This window comes from Protopterus annectens, chromosome 1.part0 (genome assembly GCF_019279795.1).
Source record: "Protopterus annectens isolate FY-2018-M chromosome 1.part0, PAN1.0, whole genome shotgun sequence".
Lineage (NCBI taxonomy): Eukaryota > Metazoa > Chordata > Ceratodontiformes > Protopteridae > Protopterus > Protopterus annectens.
The window spans coordinates 1,769,859,139-1,769,880,667 of NC_056725.1; the positions used below are offsets into that span (position 1 = coordinate 1,769,859,139).

Below are 21,529 nucleotides of genomic sequence, written 5' to 3' on the forward strand. Positions count from 1 at the left end.
CTCTTTGCATTTTGCACGTCTGCAAAGCAAAAGGTTTATCTCCTCCTGGTATTGTGAAAGCTCATTCTACCAGGTCCATGGCGACTTCTGCTGCCTTTTGGTCTAGGGTTCCTTTGGACGACATTTGTGCAGCAGCAACCTGGGCCAATTCACATACCTTCATTTCCCTTTATAAATTAGACCCGATTTCTAGAGGTAGAACATCCTTTGGCTCTGCAGTGCTCAGGAATATCCTTCCATAAGAGCCTCCCAGGATTGGAGTAGTTGAGGACTCTGTCCCACAGGTTACAGATAAAATGAAGTTAACTACTTCGGATAAAGAAGTTCCTACTCACCATAGCGTTCCATCTGAGTAGTTATACTTCATTTTTCTGCAACCTTCCCTCCCTCCATCCCCCAGACCTTGTCATGTCCATATACATATTTGGTTCATTGGGCTGAGTTGCTAATGTATTTAGTTGCAGCAAAATCTATCTGAGGGAAGGTAGGAGATGGTAGTGCATTATGGGTAGGGGGAGAAGCTCGGAGCTTGGTGCAGATGCTAGGAAAAAAGTTGACCGCTCGGATCCAATATGGATCCAAATACCCACAGATTGCAGAAAAATGAAGTATCACTACTCAGATGAAATGTTATGGTGAGTACATAACTTATTTTTTTCAATCTTCGTTTCTACTGGCTGTTTTATTCTGCTCTGCCAACCTGCTGTCTGAACCTCTTTCTTGACTAAATTTTCCTCTCCCCACTTTTAAAATTTTGTTAAAAAAACTTCCAGACCTTTTATCACTTTCTTCACTTCCAACTTCCAAACATGCACAGGAATACTGGGAGTTGTAGATTACAGAGTTGAATAACTATAGATCACCTGTTATTTCTTCCTTAGATGTTGTTGAGCCTCATCTTCTTGTAATCATCATATAAAGTCTTCCATAAATATTCCCATTTCTTGCTTTCCACATTCCTCTGTGTAATAAAAATGTTCATACAATTTGTGAAATATCTATAATATCTTTAAAGGATCTCTGGTTATTTTTTCTTGTTATAGACTCTATTTTGGCAACAAACCCTCCTTTCTTTCTTTCTGCTGCCTAAGTGTTTGAACTAAAAGTTTTTGTACTTTGGAGTTGTCAAAAAATAGCCACTGAATAGTAGCCTAGATAAGTTTGTGTGTTATCCAAATACTTGCTTTATTTTCCCTTTAGCACCTTTGCAGTTGCTCTCTTGCTGTGTGAAGTTTACCTTATTCTGCAGTATATTGACCTTTGTCAAACCCTCTGAATAGTTTTTGTTAATATTTTTCCAGCTTTGTCCTATTTTTACCATGTTTTAAACTGTCATTTTCATTTTAATCCAGTTACCTGTCACTTCTGAAGAAATTTGTCTTCCATAGTAACTCTCAAATCATTTCTAGTACCCATTCTTTAAATTCTGTTCTCTCGTTCACTGGGTGTGTCTAACAGGTAAGTGTGTGTGCGTGTGTAATTTTTTTTACTTTATTACTGTGCAGATTTACCTTGGTTGTTACTGGTTCATGATCTGAAATGGTTATTGGATAGGTGTCAAAGCTTTCAGTAAAATACGCATGCTTCTGTGAAATACAGTTTTTGTGCAGTCTAGCCCAGTTACTGTACCTTGGGAAGTATGTAAATTGTCAGAGTTCCTGCTGCTGAATTCACATCTTCCATACCAAACATTTCCATATATTTCTTCAAAAATCTAATCAGTTCAACATTAGATCACTGTTGAAGTAGCTTAATATCCTTCCTATGATATGACTGCTGGCCAGCTTTCAAAGTTTCAGCCGACATTGCATCTGCCCTAACTGCCTGGGGTTCGAGCAGAGCCACATAAAGCAGTTTTGGTGTACAATTGGCAGCCGCTTTCTAATTTTCATGTTTGTGAAGACACATCATTTCAGCCTCTTCTAGGCTGTGTAAGGCTTTTCTTAAAGGCACTTTTCTTTTGCACCCTCCTGTCAAGGATTTAGTGCCTCCTGGGGACCTTACCTTTGTCCTACAGGCATTGGTGGCTCCCCCATTCGAACTTGCAGCATTGGTGGATTTTAAATTTTTATCCTGGAAGACAGCTTTCCTAGTCGCCATTACATCTGCTAGGAGGGTTTCTGAGCTTCAAGCTGTCTGTCGTGCCTTCTTATTTGGTCTTCCATAAGGATAGGGTCCCTCTCCATACTAATCCTTCTTTCTTACCTAAAGTGGCATCTGAAGCAAACATAAACCAGTCCATTAATCTGCCTGTTTTCTTTCCTAATTTCCAAAACAAGGGTGAATACAAACTTCATTTGTTAGATGTTCATAGACAACTTTGCTTCTATCTTCATAGAACAAAATTATTCTGCAAGTCTGACCAGTTCGTTTCCTTTTCCAAATCCTTTTTGGGAAAATCTATTTCTAAGGTTTCTTTGGCTAGATGGATCACTCTTTGCATTTCGCATGTCTGCAAAGCAAAAGGTTTATCTCCTCCTGGTATTGTTAAAGCTCACTCTACCAAGTCCATGGCGAATTCTGCTGCCTTTTGGTCTAGGGTTCCTTTGGATGACATTTGTGCAGCAGCAACCTGGGCCAATTCACATACCTTCATTTCCCATTATAATTTAGACCTGATTTCTAGAGGTAGAGCATCCTTTGGCTCTGCGGTGCTCAGGAATATCCTTCCATAAGGGCCTCCCAGGATTGGAGTAGATGGGGGCTCTGTCCCACAGGTTGCAGATAAAATGAAGTTAACTACTTCAGACAAAGAAGTTATGTACTCACCATAACGTTCCATCTGAGCAGTTATACTTAATTTTTCTGCAAGCTTCCCTCCCTCCATCCCCCGGACCTTGTCATGTCCATATACAGGTTTGGTTCATTGGGTTGAGTTGCTAATGTATTTAGTTGCAGCAAACTCTATCTGAGGGAAGGTAGGAGATGGTAGTGCATTATGGGTAGGGGGAGGAGCTCGGAGCTTGGAGCAAGTGCTAGAAAAAAAAGTTGCCGGCTCGGATCCGATATGGATCCGAATACCCACAGGTTGCAGAAAAATGAAGCATAACTACTCATATGGAACATTATGGTGAGTTATATAACTTCTTTTTATTAAAATCAAAGGTGTAAGCACTGAGATTGGTCACTCTGGGCTGCTTATCTCTAGCTCTTACTCTGCTCATGTTCATTCACTGATTACTGTCTTTATCTGAAACAGGGTTGTGATTTGACATTGCCGGGATAAAGAGCATAATCAGAACGTGGATTATCTTTTTTTCTCATTTTCCCCAACCAACAGCAGTTTTTGTTGGGCCCAAACACAATTAATGATGACTAAGCCCCCCCCTCCCCCGCAGCCATGGCTATTGTGGGTGATTTAAGCTGGCTACAGTGATAGTTCAGTGTTGAGAATGTCCACCAGCAGGATTAACTATGTCAAGGGCACTATGTCACTGGTGAAACAATTTTACTAAATTGTGAAGTCCGTTACTTGACGGAACACAGTTAGTATAACCACTGACATAACTGAATTTTACAGTAGTTGTAAGAGTTATTACCTATCTGGTTTATTAAGTACACAAGACTGCTGTACTAGCTTTTCTTGGTCTGACAAGTGTTAAATATCAAAGTAAGATATGCTGCGATTGTGGGCCCTCAACAACAGCAGGGTTCCTGCTGCCTAAAGCTTGGCTATACAAGTAAGCTGGCTGCACTGGGACAGCAGATACCACAGCAGCCTTTTTCAAGAATGTCTCGGCTCAGAAAACCAGGTGGCTTCCTCACTGATAATCTAACCTAATCTTCTCTAAACTTATTTATTCTGGGAGTAGAACCAGTAGTGCCAATGCAGTCTTTCCTGGCCCCTTCTGGTAAGGGCCTACAATGTTTCCTTACTTTTCAATCTGTTGTGAATTGTGCTGTATCAGTAAAGCAGTCTTTAAGATGAACACCATAAAGCTTTGAGAGCAAGTCAGTGTATCAGTAAATGTTCAAATACCGGGATCACTGCTGTAGTAAACACTTCCTGTATCAATAACCTGATATTCTCTCGTGAAAATCTCTGCATATAGATGTTTTTTCTCACTACTTTTTATTTTTGCATTTTGTCTTCCCCCAAACACTTTTGAGGGAAGATGTCTGATGGGCTATCCCTCGTCTATCCTCAAGTCCAAACCAACAGCCCACTTGCTAGTGACACCTCTCTGTTCACAAAAAATTAAAGGTATTGTGAATTGGTCTGTGCAATACCCCATGTACTGCTGACAGCATTGCTGTGCAGATTAAGAACATTCCTGCCTTGGACGTCTGGAGCATTGTAAGTTTAATCTGAAGGGGAGGGCAGACAGCTGTCTGCTGCTAATTTTAATCCAGTATGTATCATAATGTAACACAGATTCTTGTATGCTAACATCTACTGTTACAGTTGTTCTTACAAGTGTACTTTCCATTCATATCCCTTCTAAACTACATTTCAGCCTCTTTTTGAACACTGCAATTTCTAGCCTGTTAACAGCTCACACACATTGTGAGGTACATTGATTACTATGGTATGTTTTGTATGTTACACTTTAATAAGATGGTGTTCAGGCAAGTGAACAGTAATTTTTATTCATTTCTGATCAAAGTGACATGCACTTACTGACATTAGCCATCAAAGTACGGTATTCAAGGAGCTCAGGTTTGTGGTTTTTCTATGCCTTCTATCCATAATCCATCTTGAATGAGTTCAGATCTGTGTACAGCTACTGAGTTGTGCAAAGAACTGGAAAATATCTTCTTTAAGAAGTTTCACAATGGTGCATCATTGATGGCCTCTTTTAGCTCCATGCAGAAAAAAATATCTGAAAAATCCTTAGTTCAAATAAGGCAATATGTGTATCATCAGCCTTAGCGCTCCACTGATTCAGTATTAAGATGGTGCAGTTAAGGTGACGCACAATTTTAAGAGAAGTTAGTCTCCTTTTCCTTTGCATCCTTTCTACCATCCTAACTCTCGTTCCTTTTATGATTTCCTCCAGACTCTAGGACTGTACACATTACTCAAAATTCCTGTGCATTTGAATTAGTAAAGGGTAATTGTTTTAAATTTGATATTCATTCCTTTCCATCACACACAGTAACCATTAGGACGTCATCCTGTTTCAGCATGTTCATTCTCCCAACACCCTAGGACACCAAGAAAGGTAGGTAACAGGAGGCAATCATCCAGTGAAGAGTACCCTCCTATTGGCTGGAAGAAAAAAAAAGAGGAGGCACAGTGCATTCAATCTTGGGCCTTTAAGAATATGTAGCTCCTGTGTGTGTGTGTATACACACGTCTTGTCAGGCATGCACCTTCCCATCCTATCCCCTGTGTGCATGCCTGACCTTCCAACTTCCAGGATCTGCTGTGGAGATTTTTGCTTGATACCTCTCCTCAACATGTGCATTAACCACTCTGACGTGTCCTTTTTTTGATGCTCTGTACTAATGGATTTCTGGTTGCCTGGTTATTGTCCAGGTCGCAATCACTGTGCTTCAGAGCTAACAACCTTACAAAGGAAAATATATTCATCTGTAAAGTCCAGTCCCTTCTTAGCCTAACATTTTATTTGCCTTAGCCATGGCCTTCCAATGGAATGTGTTTATGCATGCACTCATGGCTAAAAACCAAACCATAGAATATCACACCACACAGTATTGTACCTAAACAAAGGCATAAAAGGGCCAGAGAGAACATACGGAAGAAAAATTTAGGGACACTTTAATGACCAAGGGGACTCTAGATGTCTATGGAAAGGCATACAAGCCAAAACTGACTACAAACCTGCATCTGCCAAGTGTGTTGACAGTACAGATTTCTTAAATGAAGTAAACATCATCTTCAGCAGGTTCGATACTGGCAACAAAATTATGGCAAATAGCACTTCCTCATCCTGACCGACAGGTAGTTTATGCCTCAGCACAGCTGATGTACTGAAAACTTTGAGACGAGTTAACCTAAGGAAAGCAGTTGGTCTGGATAACATTATGGGGAGGGTTAGGACCTGTGCTGTACAGCTGGCATCGGTACTCAGAAATTTTCAATAAATCACTGTGATTAGCCACCGTACGGAGATGCGTTAAGAACATGACTCATTCCCTTACCCAAGAAACCACAATCAGCAAATCTGAATGATCATCACCCAGGTGCTCTTACTTTGACAGTAATGAAATGCTTTGAGCGGCTGATCAAGGACCACATCTCGGCAAGCATACCTGCAGTACTAGATACATTGCAGCTTGACTACAGGTCAAACCACTGCATAGCAGATGCCATCTCATTAGCACTTCATGAAACCTTGACTCAGTTGGAAAATAAGGACTGTATGTCAGGATGTTGTTAATCAACTTCAGTTCCATTTTTAATACTGTCATCCCCCAGAACCACGTGATGAAATTAATCCAACTGGGCATCAACATCCCCTTGTGCTAATGCTGAACAGTATTTAGAGATGGACCACAATAGAACTGCCCTTTCTGACATAAAGAAATAGCTAATTTCCTAGCTGTCAAATTTAGTGCAAATTTTACTCCACCCACAGATATAGCTATGTCACAGTTTCGGACACCGCCTGTTAATTACTATGGTATAAGTCCTCTCAGCTGTCTCAAATCCCAAGAACATCTCATTCATGTGCCATTATAATATGCCCTGTCTGAACCCCTACTTAACCTATTTAGTCTAAGGTTCTCCATTGGTTACATTCCTGTTGTCAGGTGTTACATAAGGGAGGCCCAGCCGTGGAACCTGGTAAGTACAGACCCATTAGTCTCACTAGCTGTGTATGTAAAGCTGTAAAACATATCTCGGGTCTTAGCAATCTGGACATGGAATAGCTCTTAACCCTGTACCCTCATCAAAGGTCCTGCATCTTTTACCTTGTTAATTTCTGTGAAAGTGACCAAAGTAGTGGATAGCGATTATACAGCATATCTGGACCTGGCCAGGTCTGTGATACTACTACATGCAGACATTGATAGACTTGCAAGTCTAAATCCGTATGTTGTGCAGTGGATAGCCAACTGACTGTGTGACAAAACCTTTGTGGTTAGAGTTAAAAGTACCACTTCTGAAAGCAAAAATCTACTAGTGGTGTACCACAGGGTTCAGTGTCAGGCCGTGTCACGTTTTGGCATCTGTTTCTCAGACCTTCAGGTTAAAACTTTTGGCCTATGGTTATCTAAGTTTAGAGGTGACTGTAAATGGGGGGGGGGTTGCTTGATCTTCTACTGTCTCACAATGGCTCCATCACTGGTTAAGCCATGTTAACAGTTGGCAAAGATAATGGTCTCCAATTCGAATGTGAAAAAAAATGAAGTATAGCTGATTCTGGTAAACAAAACATTTTCACATACCATGTAGATGACACATCCATCCCCTTAGACAATGCTGTAAGGGATATAGGCACTTGACTCTTGTAAATAATTCCTTATTTTTTTACCTTTGTCTTCACAATAGTTCAGAAACCCTTTTATCTGTCTCTTCTAATTTCCTATGGCATCGCCTCTATATTGATGTAAGTCTTTAATTCTCCTTTACTAATATCTCATCAGACTCATTGTTAAATGTAATGTACCTTGTGGCATCCGTTTGTCCAAACATTTCACTCAGCTTGAGAGATTCATAGCTAAGAATATCAGTAGCCTCAAAAGTCTTAATTTTCAAGACAGACTGGAATCCTTCTGTTTTCTCAGTCTCTTATAAACTCCTTGCGGATTTGTTATAACCTTTCAAGCAGTCAAAGATCTGACACTCTTTGTCTTGTTCCTTTGCAGAACAAGTGGTACCTCCAATACCCCAGTTAAAGGAACTAAACCTTCAGTTGATAAATAAGACACATAGAATACAAATCCATCTTGCTAAACTTATTCCCCATCTCTGGAACAAACTTCCACAACATGTCCATCAGAATAACATGCTTTCCACTTTCAAGGAAAACCTAGATAATTAGATGAGCAGCCTCTAATTATCCCTAGTCTGTCTTGTCTTGCCATGCCGTGCCTTCCTCCAATGGAACTTTTGAATGTGGGATATTGGCTAGGCTTGTAATAAGTCTGCAGACTTCTTGCCTAGTGCTTACCTATAAACATGTCATAGCACACAATATTGATCTTATAAAGCAGACAGCCCTCCATGTGTTGACTTTAAAAAGAAGCAACAGTTTAGTTTTTGCAAGTAGAGAAGTCCCCTTGCATCTCCATTATAGCAGACTGCATCTGTTCTCACACATCTGCTGTTTTGCAGATACTGTCAAGGGATGATGAAAAGAAAATTGTGTTTGCAGTCTGAGAATTAGTGTAGCCATGATATGCAACTGTATTTGCTTTGACTGAGCACGACAGTTTAGTAAAGTTTCTACTTTGAATGGATTCATAGCTGTGTTTCAGATTAAACTGGTGTAAACCAGACACCCAAATCTTCTCATTTTCTTTTCTGTACAGTCCCAGCTGTTAGTTTAGCCGTTGAGCTGTGTCCGTCAAAGCTAGTCCTCCTAAACCTGTATTGCATACAGGTTGCTCTTAAAGTGCCAGTCTATGTTGCCTAAAAGGCCTCTTATATATGTAACACTGCATCTCCTTTTGAGTCACCATTAAGTAATTTTCCAATCATTATTATGGGACTGTTGTGGCATAAGTCAGATGCCCATACAACACAGTTTTCCATACATTTCGTCTTACTTCATCAGCCTGTGAAATCTCTCATCTATGCTTCGTTACAAGCAACCTTTCATTTGTCTACTCTGTTCCACAGATGCATAGTTCACTGATCAATAAATTACTACAACTAGGTATTGCTGTACTCTTGATAAGATGGGTAGCTGCATGTCTTACAAATAGGACATGGCAAGTATACAGCAACTGGGCAAACAAAATCCTTGGTTACAGTCAGGGTGTCCCACAGGGCTCTGTCCTAGGCCCTTACTTGTTTAGATGGTATCTTTCAGACTTAACTTTTTCATCTGAGGTGTTCTACAGTCTGTATGCAGACAACCCAAAATTGGGTGAACTTGATTACATGTCTTGCAGATAAGGCATGTCTGGAAAATAACTTGACTAACTTGACCATTTGGGCACAGGAGAGTAATATGCAGATAAATGCATCAAAAATTAAGCATATGAGATTTGGTAGGCATAAATTGAAAAGTGAATATTTAATACAGCACACAGTGATTGAAACTGTAGACTCATTTAAGGACCTGGGTATATGGGTAGACTCAGCTATAAGTTTTTCTAATCATATAAACCAATTGATTAATGATAGTTATACAACTGTAGGTTGCATAAAAAAAATGTATAAAGTCTAGGAAATCAAAAATAATAAAGTCCTTGTTTGTTAGTTACATTACAGCCAAACTCGAGTATGGAGTAACAATATGGAAACCCTATAAGAAAACAAGCATGAGTAAACTGGAAAGAGTACAATGGAAATATACCAAGGGTATCCATGGATGTGAAAATGTAAGATGTTAAGTTGTCAATCTCGCCTTCATTCTTGCTGGATGGGTTCGGAGCCGATCCTCGGCTCCGACTCGGCACTTGCTTTAGCTTGAGAACCTTTACCAGCTCTCGAGGCAACCCTATATCCCATGATGCAAGGCGAACTACCTCAGATCTCGTTTGCTGCTAGCTTAAAAGAGGTCTCCTTTATATATGCCAGCTAGAGGTAAGAATTTTTCTTGTCAAAAAGAGAAAAGCTTAGTTGTGGGTTTATTTCCCTTGGTATTCATTTTATAGTCTGTAGTAGTGTTACAGCCCACCCTATTCCCTTTGTGTTTCAAAAACTTTTATTACACCTTTAGTGTAAAAAGTTTAGTTAGGCCTCAGAAAACCCATTGGTTAATCCCTTCCTGTGTAATTTGTGCTGTGTTAGGGGATTAATTTTGGTGTGTTTGTTGGGGTTTGTGTGGTGACTTCCTCCTAGGATTATGTCTGCGGAGAGGAAGGCAAGGTCTCAGGTTTTCAAGAAGTGTGACCTCGGCGTGCATGTCAGAAAATGTTCCTGCACAGACCTGTCGCCACTTCAGTGTTTTGAAGCCACTGCCCGGGGCCTTGCACCTGCAGTGTGACTCCTGTGCTTTGTGTCACCTCTTTTTAGCCAGATAGTCCTGCAGGACCCACCGGGAGGAATAAGCTTGGTCCTTCTGTGGGTTTACCTTAAGCCAGAAGGTGTCTCCCTCTAAAGTAGGGTCTGGGAAACCTTCTAAGCCACCGCTGGCTCAGGCTTCAGTATCCAAGCCTCCTCCGTGGCCCGGCTCAATGTCGGGAGGCCGAGATCGGCTCCGGCTGGAACCGATCTATCTTATCTGTAGTGCAGGTCTCGGCAATCGGCCGGTTCTGGTCTAATTCCGTTCACCTGTCTACTGTGGCCTGAGTGTCGGCCAAGGCTGGAGCCGACACCTTATCCAGCATTGCTGAGCCGAGAAACCTCTCGGCCTCCATCTGGAATTCAGGGACTGCCCCATGACTTTGTCCTCGAAAAGCATTATCTCGCTGTGTCCCCTTCAAGGTAGAGTATCCACTTGGCTCCGGGTCTCCTCTTTGTCGTGGAGCGAGCCATCGGAGCCGTATCTTTCCAGATCTTCCAGGCTGTCTGACCACCGACTTAGAGAGGGTGGTAAGCAGGCTGTTGTTGGTGCCGAGGCACTGGGCCCAAATGCTCCATAGCCCCGCTCTCAGCAGACTTCAAGCATGCCTCACCCTCTGAACTTCCTCCTCCGACCCATCACCAGGAGTTCGAGCCGGAGCTCGACAGCTTATCAGACAGCCCGCCCGGAGCCGATACATCCTTCTGCTCCTCGCTGCCCTCGGCCCCGATCTTCCCTCCCTTGGAGGCCTCTTCCTTGAGGGATCCGGTCGCCTGGTTTCCTGGTCAGTTTGAGGGGCTAGTGGCATCGGACCCTTGTCCCCGACCCCACTCCTCCTCGGCTCGGGTTTTGGTGCCAGGCCTCGGCGCCGACATCGGCCTCGAGCCTTCCTCCTCCAGTGGAGCCGGAATTCCTGTGGTCCTCGGGAGCGGGATATTCAAGCCTCCCGGGAGAGGGAGCTCTTTGAGGTGATGAGAAAGTTTCCTGCCTCTGAGCCAGGCCTCAACCGGTCCATCCCTCTAGCTCCTCCCCTCAGTGCCTGTAGACGCCTCTGCCAGCCTCTTGCCTCTCAGGCCCAGGATCCATCTCCCCAGGTTTCCACTGGAATTCTCTCCCAAGTTTCTCCTGATCCAGCAGGTGAACCCCCCGGAAGAGGATTTTGTAAGAGGAAACACAACAGAGACCTCTCGAGTTTATTATTATCAGATACTGACTTAGGAGTCAGAAGGGTTCCCACGGTCCCCCTCTGAGGATCTCTCTGTCACTGATATCCTAGAGATCCTAAGACAAAGGGGTGACTGGCAGTCCGTTAACCCTACTGATGATGAGTTGGTACTTCTGAAAGCCTTTGGGTCTCAACCCCCCACCTCCTGGGTGACTCCACCCTTGGATGAATTAATGGAATTAGTTGCTCAAAGGGCGTGGGAGTCTCCTGATACTGTGGAACCTGTCCCTCTGAGGCCAAACAAGTTTATTACCTCTCTGCAGGACAAAATGTTTCTTACAAAGGAGTGCCGGTTGATGCCATGGTGGTGGCGGCAGCCACCAAGAAAGAGATGTCTGAAACCTCTTCTACTGTCCATCCTTCTAATAGAGATTCCAGGATTATGGACAGGTATGGGAAACTCATTTTTAGTTCAGCGACTTTTGCTATGCGATCTCATAACTATTTGACACACTTTACCAGACTTCAGAGAGATCTCCTTAAAGAGCTTGGACATAGTCTACAGAGTACTGCAGCTAAGGGTGTTCCTGACAAGGTGACATCCCAGCTCAATACCCTTAACTCTATATTCAACTTGTCCATGCATCTCATTTCATATGCAGCCAATGGTACAAGCCAGGCAACGGGTTCAGGAATAGCTCTTCAGAGACATTCCTGGATGTGCTTATGCTCCTTTGCGGAAGCCTTCAAGTCATCCTTTATTAATACCCTGTTTGATGGCTTGTCCCTTTTCGGGCCTAAAGTCAAGGAGACCCTCACCAGATGTGTACAAGATGGAAAGACTCCATCTGCCGTAGGAGTCCAGTTTTCCACCCCTACTAGTCCTTACCCCAAAAGGCAGAACGGAGAAAAAATGGGGTTCTGCACGTCCCAAGGAGCCTTTCTGAACACACCACTGAACCCTCCTCCAGGGACAGAGGAGGGGGCAGTAATGCCCAGGTGACAGAGGAGGTCCACAAAACCAGGGCTGCAGGGATCAGTTCTTTGGGAAGCCCTACGAGTGCTCCTGACAGGAGGCCCGCCTGCCCTGCTCTGGAAGCAGTTGGTGGTCACTTGTCTTTGTATCCAGATGCTTGGCTAAAAATTACAAAAGGCTCTTGGGTACAAACCATTATATCCAGAGGATATTTCATTCCTTTCACAGAACCACCCTCCGCACAAAAGAAAATCCCAGTCGTTCTACCTAGTTTCAGGGATCAAGCAACCATAGAAATTCAAAGGTTGCTAGAAAAGTGAGTCATCCAACCAATCCAAGCAGACCAGATAGGATCCGGAACGTACTCGAAATTCTTTTTAGCTCCAGAGAAAACAGGGGACTGGAGGCCCATCTTGGACCTCGGCAAACTCAACACTTTTTTGTAAAGAAAGAGAAGTTCTGGATGGTTACGCTTCAGTTGATACTTCGTTTCTAGGAACAGACGACTGGATGTGCTCTATAGATCTCAAGGATGCGTACTTTCATATCAAAATGGTCAGACCATCCAGAGATTACCTGCATTTCCAACTGGGAAGCCAGTCATCAGTTCAGAGCACTGCCCTTTGGTCTCACAGCAGCCCTTATCAAAATGCTTGGCAGTGGTTACGGCTCATCTGAGACGTCTAGGATTCTGAGTGTTTCCGTACCTGGATGACTGGCTCCTCGCCGCCATCACCAGGCATCAACTAGTTTAATCCAGGAACCTCACTATAAAACTGTGTTCCCAGTTAGGAGTTGCTATAAATTTCGACAAGTCTGCATTGTCGCCATTACAGCGTATTTCCTTTATAGGAGCAGATTTAGACACCACCACCGCTGTGGTAAAACTGCCTTTGGAAAGAACAGTCACTCTTCGGCAACAGGCATCAGACATTATGGCACAAAACAAAGTACCAGCCTCTCAAGTTTTAAAACTGCTAGGTGCTATGGCAGAAACTCTCATAGCAGTTCCTCTAGGGCGCATGCACATGAGAATACTTCAATGGTTACTTTTCACCCAGTGGTCTTAGCAACAACTTCCAATGTCATTCTTGATGCTCATTACAGATTCATGCAAAAAGGATCTACAATGGTGATTGACCAGCCACCATGTTACAGTAGGTCGCCCATTTGTTCTTCCCCTGCCAGCAGCCGCGGTGACCACGGATGCTTCTCTGATAGGATGGAGGGGGGGGGGGTCCTTTTCAGGGAAGACTAGCCCAAGGCACCTGGTAAGAGACAGAGTCACAATTGCACATCAGTTTTCTGGAGATGAGAGCAATACTTTTGGCGTTGCAGTACTTCCAGGACTCTCTCCCTCTGGGAATGATTGTGATTCAGACCGACAAAATGTCAATCGTCTGGTACATCAACAAACAAGGGGGAACAAAGTCTTATCCCCTATGTCAAGAGGCCCTAAGAGTCTGGCAGTGGGTTGTATCCACTGGGCGCTGATAGCGACGCATATCCCGGGGAAATCCAACATGATTGCAGACAAACTAAGCAGAGCTATTCTGATACCGCACGAGTGATCCCTCAAGAATGAGGTAGGGGAAAGGATTTTCTGCAGATGGGGCAAGCCTTGCTGCGACCTGTTTGCATCTCCCACGAATGCCAAATGCAGAAGCTACTTTGCCCTGAATCCCCCACCAGGGGAAAACCCAAGGGACTTTCTCATCTAAGTTTGGCCCCTGGGTCGACTTTATGCATTTCCACCTATTCCCCTAATTCCAAAATTTCTGCAGAAAACCAAAGCCTTGGGAAGGACTGTAATTCTGATAGCTCATTAATGGCCTCGACAGATTTGGTTCTCTTTCTTTCGACTCTACCAGTTGGAGGAACCTTGGATTTTGGACCCAGTTCCAGATCTGCTGACACATTCATCAGGGTCTCTCTATCCTTCACTTCACTCTGTCAAATTGACAGCTTGGCTGCTCTGATTTCCAACATAGCTAGGTCCCACAACCTTTCCCGCGTAACCACAGCATATCCTTGTATCATCTCACAAGGCCTCAACCAGAAAGTTGTATGTCAGGAAGTGGAAGAGATTCGCTTTGTGGGCTTCTCAAAATAATATTGATCCATATATTGCCCCAATTGCTAGCATATTAGAGTTTTTGACTAAACTTTTTAATGAAGGTGCTGCGACAGCTAGCATATGTGTTCAATTGGCTGCAGTTTTTAATTTTCACCTCTGATCGGAAGGCTCAAATCTTATGTCTCATGGGTTATGTAGAGCCTTCTTAAAAGGAACCATACATCTTAGACCACCAGTTAGACAACCTTTCACTCCCTGGAACCTAAATTTTGTTCTGTCTAGTATTATTCTTCCTCCACTTGAGCCGGCATCTTCTTGCCAACTAAAATTCCTGTCTTGGAAAACCATTTTCTTGGTGGCTATTACACCAGCGCACAGGGTGTCTGAACTACAGGCTTTATGTATTAAACCCCCATACTTGATTTTTCACCCTGACAGAATGTTGCTCCAGACTAATCCATCCTTCCTTACAAAGGTATGTTCAGAGGCAAATTTAAATCAAACAATTGAACTTCCAACTTCCTTCAGTAACCACCAACAAGTTGGAGTATATGTTGCATAAACTTGATGTACACAGACAACTCAGATTCTATTTAGATAGAACCAAAGAATTTAGAAAATCAGAACAACTTTTTGTCTCTCATTCAGATACCAAGATAGGTCAACCTGTGTCTAAAGTCACTCTTTCCAAATGGTTAACAGATTTTATAAAATTCCGTGAATCAACCGTTAGAACATAAAGTGAAGGCGGACTCCACAAGGGCTGTTTTCTACTTTTTCAGATTACATGGCTAGACTGCTGTTAAGACGCAGTGTGTGCAGCTGCCACTTGGTCAAATCACATACCTTCATTTCGCATTACAAAGTAGATAAGGCCTCCAGGGACAGGGCTTCCTTTGGTTTCACTGTCCTCGGGAATATACTCCCGTGAGCTACCCAGGATAAATAGTGCTTGGGACGCTACCCATTTGTAAGAATGAATGGCGAGATTGAACAACTTCACATAAAGAAGTTATGTACTTGCCATAACGTTCCATGTGAGTTGTTCATCTTGCCTTCATTCTTACATTCTCCCCGGCATACCCCCTCCAGGCTTCTAGAAGAACGTGTAATAGATTTGAGGTCTAGTGGGTCTTTGTCTAGGGTTTCTTACTCTGGCTGGAGTTACACTCATGTTACTTAAGTTGTATATATTGGGATCAGCAAACTGGATCTGAGGTGAGGCAGAGAGCATCATGGGATAGAAACTTGGCCTTGAGCTTGTGAAAGTGGCCGACTCGGAGCCGAGCGATCGGCTCAGAATCCATTTGTAAGAATGAAGGCAAGAGGAACAACTCACATAGAACGTTATGGTGAGTACATAACATTTTTTTTGGTATACTGGTAAGCTAGAAGGGCGTTAATGCCCGTGCTTGAAATATTTGTATGTATGCATGTAAACCAAAGCAGTTTCTTTCAACCAGCATTTCTAGTCTAGAATACTTTTCTTTCAACTGTCTAGTTCAAAGTGAAAAACCTTAGTTAAAGAATGCAAATCACATTTTACTTTTATTTTCTTGAAGACTTGCAGCTCACTTTTACGTCAACTATTTATTTTTTTTTTTTTGGTCTAATAGTATAGTCTTGGTTGGATGTCCTTCAAGGATGCATCTGCAGTCCTAACATATGGGTTGTCCTGCCTCAGGCAGCCCTTCGGTCGGCCGGATTCCAAAGTCTGGGTCTGGCCTCGGCTGATGTCGCACTTCACCCGACGTCATAGCTGCAGTGAATTGGGTATAAAGGCATCAGCCGACGCCATTTTCCTCAGTCTTTCTTGCCGCTGCGTTCAAGCAGAAGCTGTTCGCAAGTGCCGGTCGGTCAGATCCAGAGATTTCTACTACCGAAGACTTCTAAAGCTAAGTACCCCGTTGGGACTCTTTCTTGCCTCAGCCGATGTCAGAAAAAGTAAATAATTGTTTAACTTGTGGGAAACAAATACCTCATAAGGATTTCCACTCTACTGCCTTCCTTGCTTAGGCCCAGAGCACGATGTATCAGCTTGTCTAGCCTGTGCTTCCTTCAACCGACGGACACTTAGACGTCGGTCGGAGTTTGCGGAGGAGTTTTTTGGTCCCGCTTTTGCTTACAAAATGCCGTCGGAGACTCCGACTTCGCAATTAGCTAAAAAGCGTAAGGAAAAGGACCGACACTCGCGGTCCGCGGTTTCGGCCGAAACCACGGTTAAGCCTACCGCGAGTGTCTCTGTTTCGACTGAAACCGAGTCCTCTGTTCTTCCTTCGACCGAAAACATACCTCCGACAGCCGAGGCCTCACACGGCATGGCTGAATCTGCTACCGAAATTTCTCCTGCTGTAGCAGGCACCCAGGATTTATCAGATACTATTCCTTTAGACATATCTACTCCTGCACGTGGAGCTGCTAGGCCCCCTGCCTCTATGTCCATCAAGGCTTTTTCTAGGGCTAAAGCAGCTAAATCTTCGAAGGCCTTGCCTGCTAAAACCCCACACAGGCCTTCTTCTAGTTCCCAAATGCTTAGCCTGGCTGAATATTTCATTTCCTTGATCAGGGGATCCCAACCTCACCCAGACAGGGCCTCTCAACCCCCTCCAGAGAAAAGGCCTAGAGCAGAGCCCCCCGAACCAGTTTCGACTGACTACTCCTCGGATGAGTCAGAAATTTCAAATCCTCCAGAAGGCCCCTATTCTCTCCATATGAGGATTCTGATGCAGAAAACTCCATTCCTTCTGCCTCTCCTCCTGAGGAATTTTCCTTTGGGGAAACCTTACATGCTATGAGAGAGCATTTTCAATGGCAGGGCCAGGATTTTTCAGATTCAAGGAAAAGGCTTAGGACCTTTTTACATTTACCACAGCATAGGCCTTTAGCCATTCCTCCAGTACTAACAGTTGTGGATGATGCATTTAATGATGCCTGTACTGCTCCTGACTCTCTTCCCCCCGGCCCCTGACAAACCCGACAGATATTACAGGGTCCCGGACACACACTTTCACTTGTATAAGGCTCCTATTGCAGATCCTGAAACCATTTCTCAAGGCCCCAAAGCTGTAGCAGCTGCCTCTGCCAAAAAAAACCCTCCCCTCTGAAAGAATCTAGAGCATTAGAGAGATGGGGTAAAAAAGTTTATACTTCAGCTACTCTTTCAGCTAGGGCCTTCAACTGCCAATTCCACATGATCCAGTATCAGGAATTTTTGTTAGACCAGCTAAATAAAAAACTGTCCTCTCCTGAACCAATAGACCGTAAGTCCCTTCAGGATTTGGTACATAACTCTCAGCAGGTCAGTAATCATTCTTTAAAATGCGGCTATGATGCACTGGAGGCTTCCTTTAGGTCAGCCATGACTGGAACCGTGATCAGAAGGCATGCATGGTTAAAAGAGCAAACCTTACCAGACCATGTCAAGTCAAGGCTCCTAGATGCTCCCATGGAGAAACAAAGTTTGTTTGGCTCCCCTGCACAGCAAGTGCTAAAGAAGGTGGAAGAAAAAGCAAAATCTGTTCAAACAGTCAAGGATTTCTTACAGGTCCAACCTCCGAGGTTTAGTAGAAATTGGCCTGGTCCTTTCCAGACACCTCCAGAGCACAGAGAGGCTGAAATAGGCGCCCAAGAGGCAGAGGTCAATCTAGAGGGGCCTACAGGGGACGTAAGTGGCAGCCTAACAACCAGAGAAGTACTGCCACAGATCCAGCTACTACCACTTCAACGGGACAGACACAATGACTTGGCTCTGATACCGCCTACCAGGGAACAATTGGAAGCACCCTTAGGCAGAAAGCTAGCCTTATTTTCCGTAAACTGGCATTACATTACAGGAGACAAATGGATTTTACAGACAATAGACAAAGGCTACAGGTTTCACTTCCACACTCTACCAAAAAAGAGAGGAATGCCAAACCTTCCACCAAACCAAAGAACAAACGCTCTAGCACAAATCAACCACTTACTAAGAATGAGAGCTATAGAAAAGGTACCACCTATGGAACAAGGGCAAGGATTTTACTCCAGACTTTTCCTGGTACCAAGAAAAGAAAACCAATGGAGGCCTATTCTCGACCTGTCCACTCTGAACACATATCTCATTGTTCCAAAATTCAAAATGCTGACCCTACAGCAACTTCTTCCCATGCTGGGCAAGGAGTCTTGGCTGGTGACTCTAGATCTCAAGGAGGCATACCTGCACATCCCTATATGACCAGATTGCAGAAGATACCTCAGATTTCTTGCAGGATCAGAGCATTATCAATTCTCAGCATTGCCCTTTGGCTTATCTACTGCGCCCAGAGTATTCACGAAATGCCTGGCATCAGTAATTGCTCATTGCAGGCTTCAGGGAATTCAGATTTATCCATACCTGGACGACTGCCTGATACAAGCGGACAACAAGACCAAATTAACACAAGATTTGGAAAAAGTTATACAACTACTACAAGCCCTGGGATACACAGTCAACATGAAAAAGTCAAGACTGTTACCATCCCAGAGGATAACATTCTTGGGTGCAGAATTGGACACTTCAAATCAGATGGCTTTCCTCACAGCAGAAAAACAAAAGCATCTACCACTCTATTTCAGGGCATTGACAACACAGAACCAGCTTACAGCAAGGAAAGTCCTGCAAGCCCTGGGTTACATGGCATCCTGCATAATATTGGTTCCACATGCCAGGCTGCATATGAGGAAGTTGCAATGGTACCTAAGGAATATATGGTCTCAACACAAGCACAGCCTAGAAGTTCAGATTCCAATAATTCCATGCCTGAAGCAAGAATTCCTGTGGTGGGCTCAGGCCTGTCTGTTGAACAGAGGACTGCCTTCCACAAACCTCACCCAAGCCAGACTATCACCACGGACGCCTCGGACCTAGGCTGGGGGGCACACATGGTGGACAAGTGTATACAAGGCCTATGGACACAAGACCAGCTGAACCTGCACATAAATCAAAAGGAAATGCTGGCAGTCAAACAGGCAATCCAGACATTCAGACCGTTTCTTCAACAGGGTCATTTGCTGATAAGGACGGACAACACCACAGTCATGTGGTATATCAACAAACAAGGAGGCACGCATTCATATCCTCTATGCCGGATGGCAATGGACCTGTGGAATGTAGCCCTGAACCTCAGCATTCAGCTCCAGGCCATATTTGTGCCAGGAAAAGAAAATATACTAGCAGACACCTTAAGCAGAACTACCACGGATGCCCACGAATGGATGCTGCATCCAGACATCTTCAAATCCATTACAAAGAAATGGGGACTACCAGAAATAGACCTGTTCGCATCCCCACACAACCACCAATTGAGGAAATTCTGCACAAGGACATCCCACCCACTAGCTTGGAAGGTGGACTCCCTCTCCTTCAGTTGGGAAAACCTGACAGCATATGCATTCCCACCTCTTCCTTTGATGCACAAAGTGCTGCTGAAGATCAAAGAAGATCGACCAAGGATCATCCTGATAGCTCCAGACTGGCCGAGACAGCATTGGTACCCGCTGCTGAGGAGTATGGCTCGGTCACACGCATGGCCTCTTCCTCTAGTTCCTTTACTGCTAACACAGAACAACTTCAAGATCCTACATCCAAACTTGAAAACACTACAGCTGGCCGCCTGGAATATTATATAAAACAAAATAAACCAGATTTATCCTAGAGGGTTAAAGACATTATACTGGAGGCTCGCAGACCCTCCACAAGGAAGACTTACTCAGCCAAATGGAAAAGATACCTCATTTGGAGTACAGCAAAAGGAGAAAGTGTATCATTACCAAACATAGCTAACATCCTGGAATACTTAGCAGACCTTTCCCACAATGGCCTGTCTTACTCCTCCATTAAGATTCATGCATCAGCAATTTCAGCAAAATACAACATGGATCCTCCAGTCTTCTCTCATCCTCTACTCAGGCAGTTTCTGAGAGGAATTAAAAATGTAAAGCCTCCAAGGAAGCCACCTTTGCCTACATGGGACCTCAACTTTGTCCTGGAAAAGTTAACACTTCCCCCTTTCCAGCCAGCAGCAACAGCAGAGTTACAGTTCTTATCTTGGAAAACTGCATTCCTGCTTGCAATCGCTTCAGCAAGAAGGGTTTCTGAATTACAGGCATTAATGGCAGTACAGCCCTTCCTTATCTTCCACCAGGATAGAGTATCCTTGAGAACCAACCCTACTTTTATGCCGAAGGTGGTCTCCAGGGTATCATTGAACCAAGCAATACATCTACCAACATTCTTCCCCAACCCACAGAACAGAGGGGAAAGACTACTACATACCTTGGATGTGCACAGACAATTGCGCTACTATCTGGACAGAACCAAGAACAATAGAAAAACTGACCAGCTTCTGGTAGCATATGCAACAGGAATGGAAGGAAAAGCAATTTCAAAACAGACAATCTCAAAATGGATAGGAAATTGCATTAGATTTTGTTACTCTTTTCATGGAAAGACAACTCCAGAAAACATCAGGCCTCACTCCACAAGAGCTACAGCCACTACTACAGCTTTCTTACGAGGAGTGGCTACCAAAGACATTCTAGAGGCTGCTACTTGGAGCTCCGTGCATACATTTGCCAAGCATTATAATCTTCCTTTATACTCCAGATCCCGAGCAGGTTTTGCAACTGCTGTTTTGCAAGGGATCTTAACTACACCATAATCTTTTTAGTGCCTCCTCCCCCAGTTTGGCTATGGTATTCTACCCATATGTTAGGACTGCAGATGCATCCTTGAAGGACATAGTACAGTTTTGTACCTACCATAAATGTAGATGTCCGAGAGGTATGCATCTGCAGTCAGGATTACCCACCCTCCTTCCCCTCTGTGGTACTCCTAGGGTATTTGCCCATCTTGTAGCTAGCTGGGGGGAATCTATTATGGTGTATTTGTTGTATATATGTATATACATGTTATTTTTGTTTGCTCTCTACAGTTTGGAATCATTTGCATTTATCCAAATTTAGCCTTCCTAGAGGGCACCTGGCATCTGGGGCAAGAAACACTGAGGAAAATGGCGTCTGCTGATGCCTTTATACCCAATTCACTGCAGCTATGACGTCGGGTGAAGTGCGACATCAACCGAGGCCAGACCCAGACTTTGGAATCCGGCCGACCGAAGGGCTGCCCGAGGCAGGACAAACCCATATGTTAGGACTGCAGATGCATACCTCTCGGACATCTACATTTATGGTAGGTACAAAACTGT

The 21,529-nt window shown here is 43.8% G+C and overlaps 1 protein-coding gene across 4 annotated transcripts in view; it reads left to right on the forward strand.

Moving 5' to 3' along the window:
• KATNA1 (katanin catalytic subunit A1) overlaps positions 1-21,529 on the forward strand; it is a 1,196,718-nt gene that overhangs the window by 496,929 nt on the left and 678,260 nt on the right. The window lies entirely within an intron of this gene.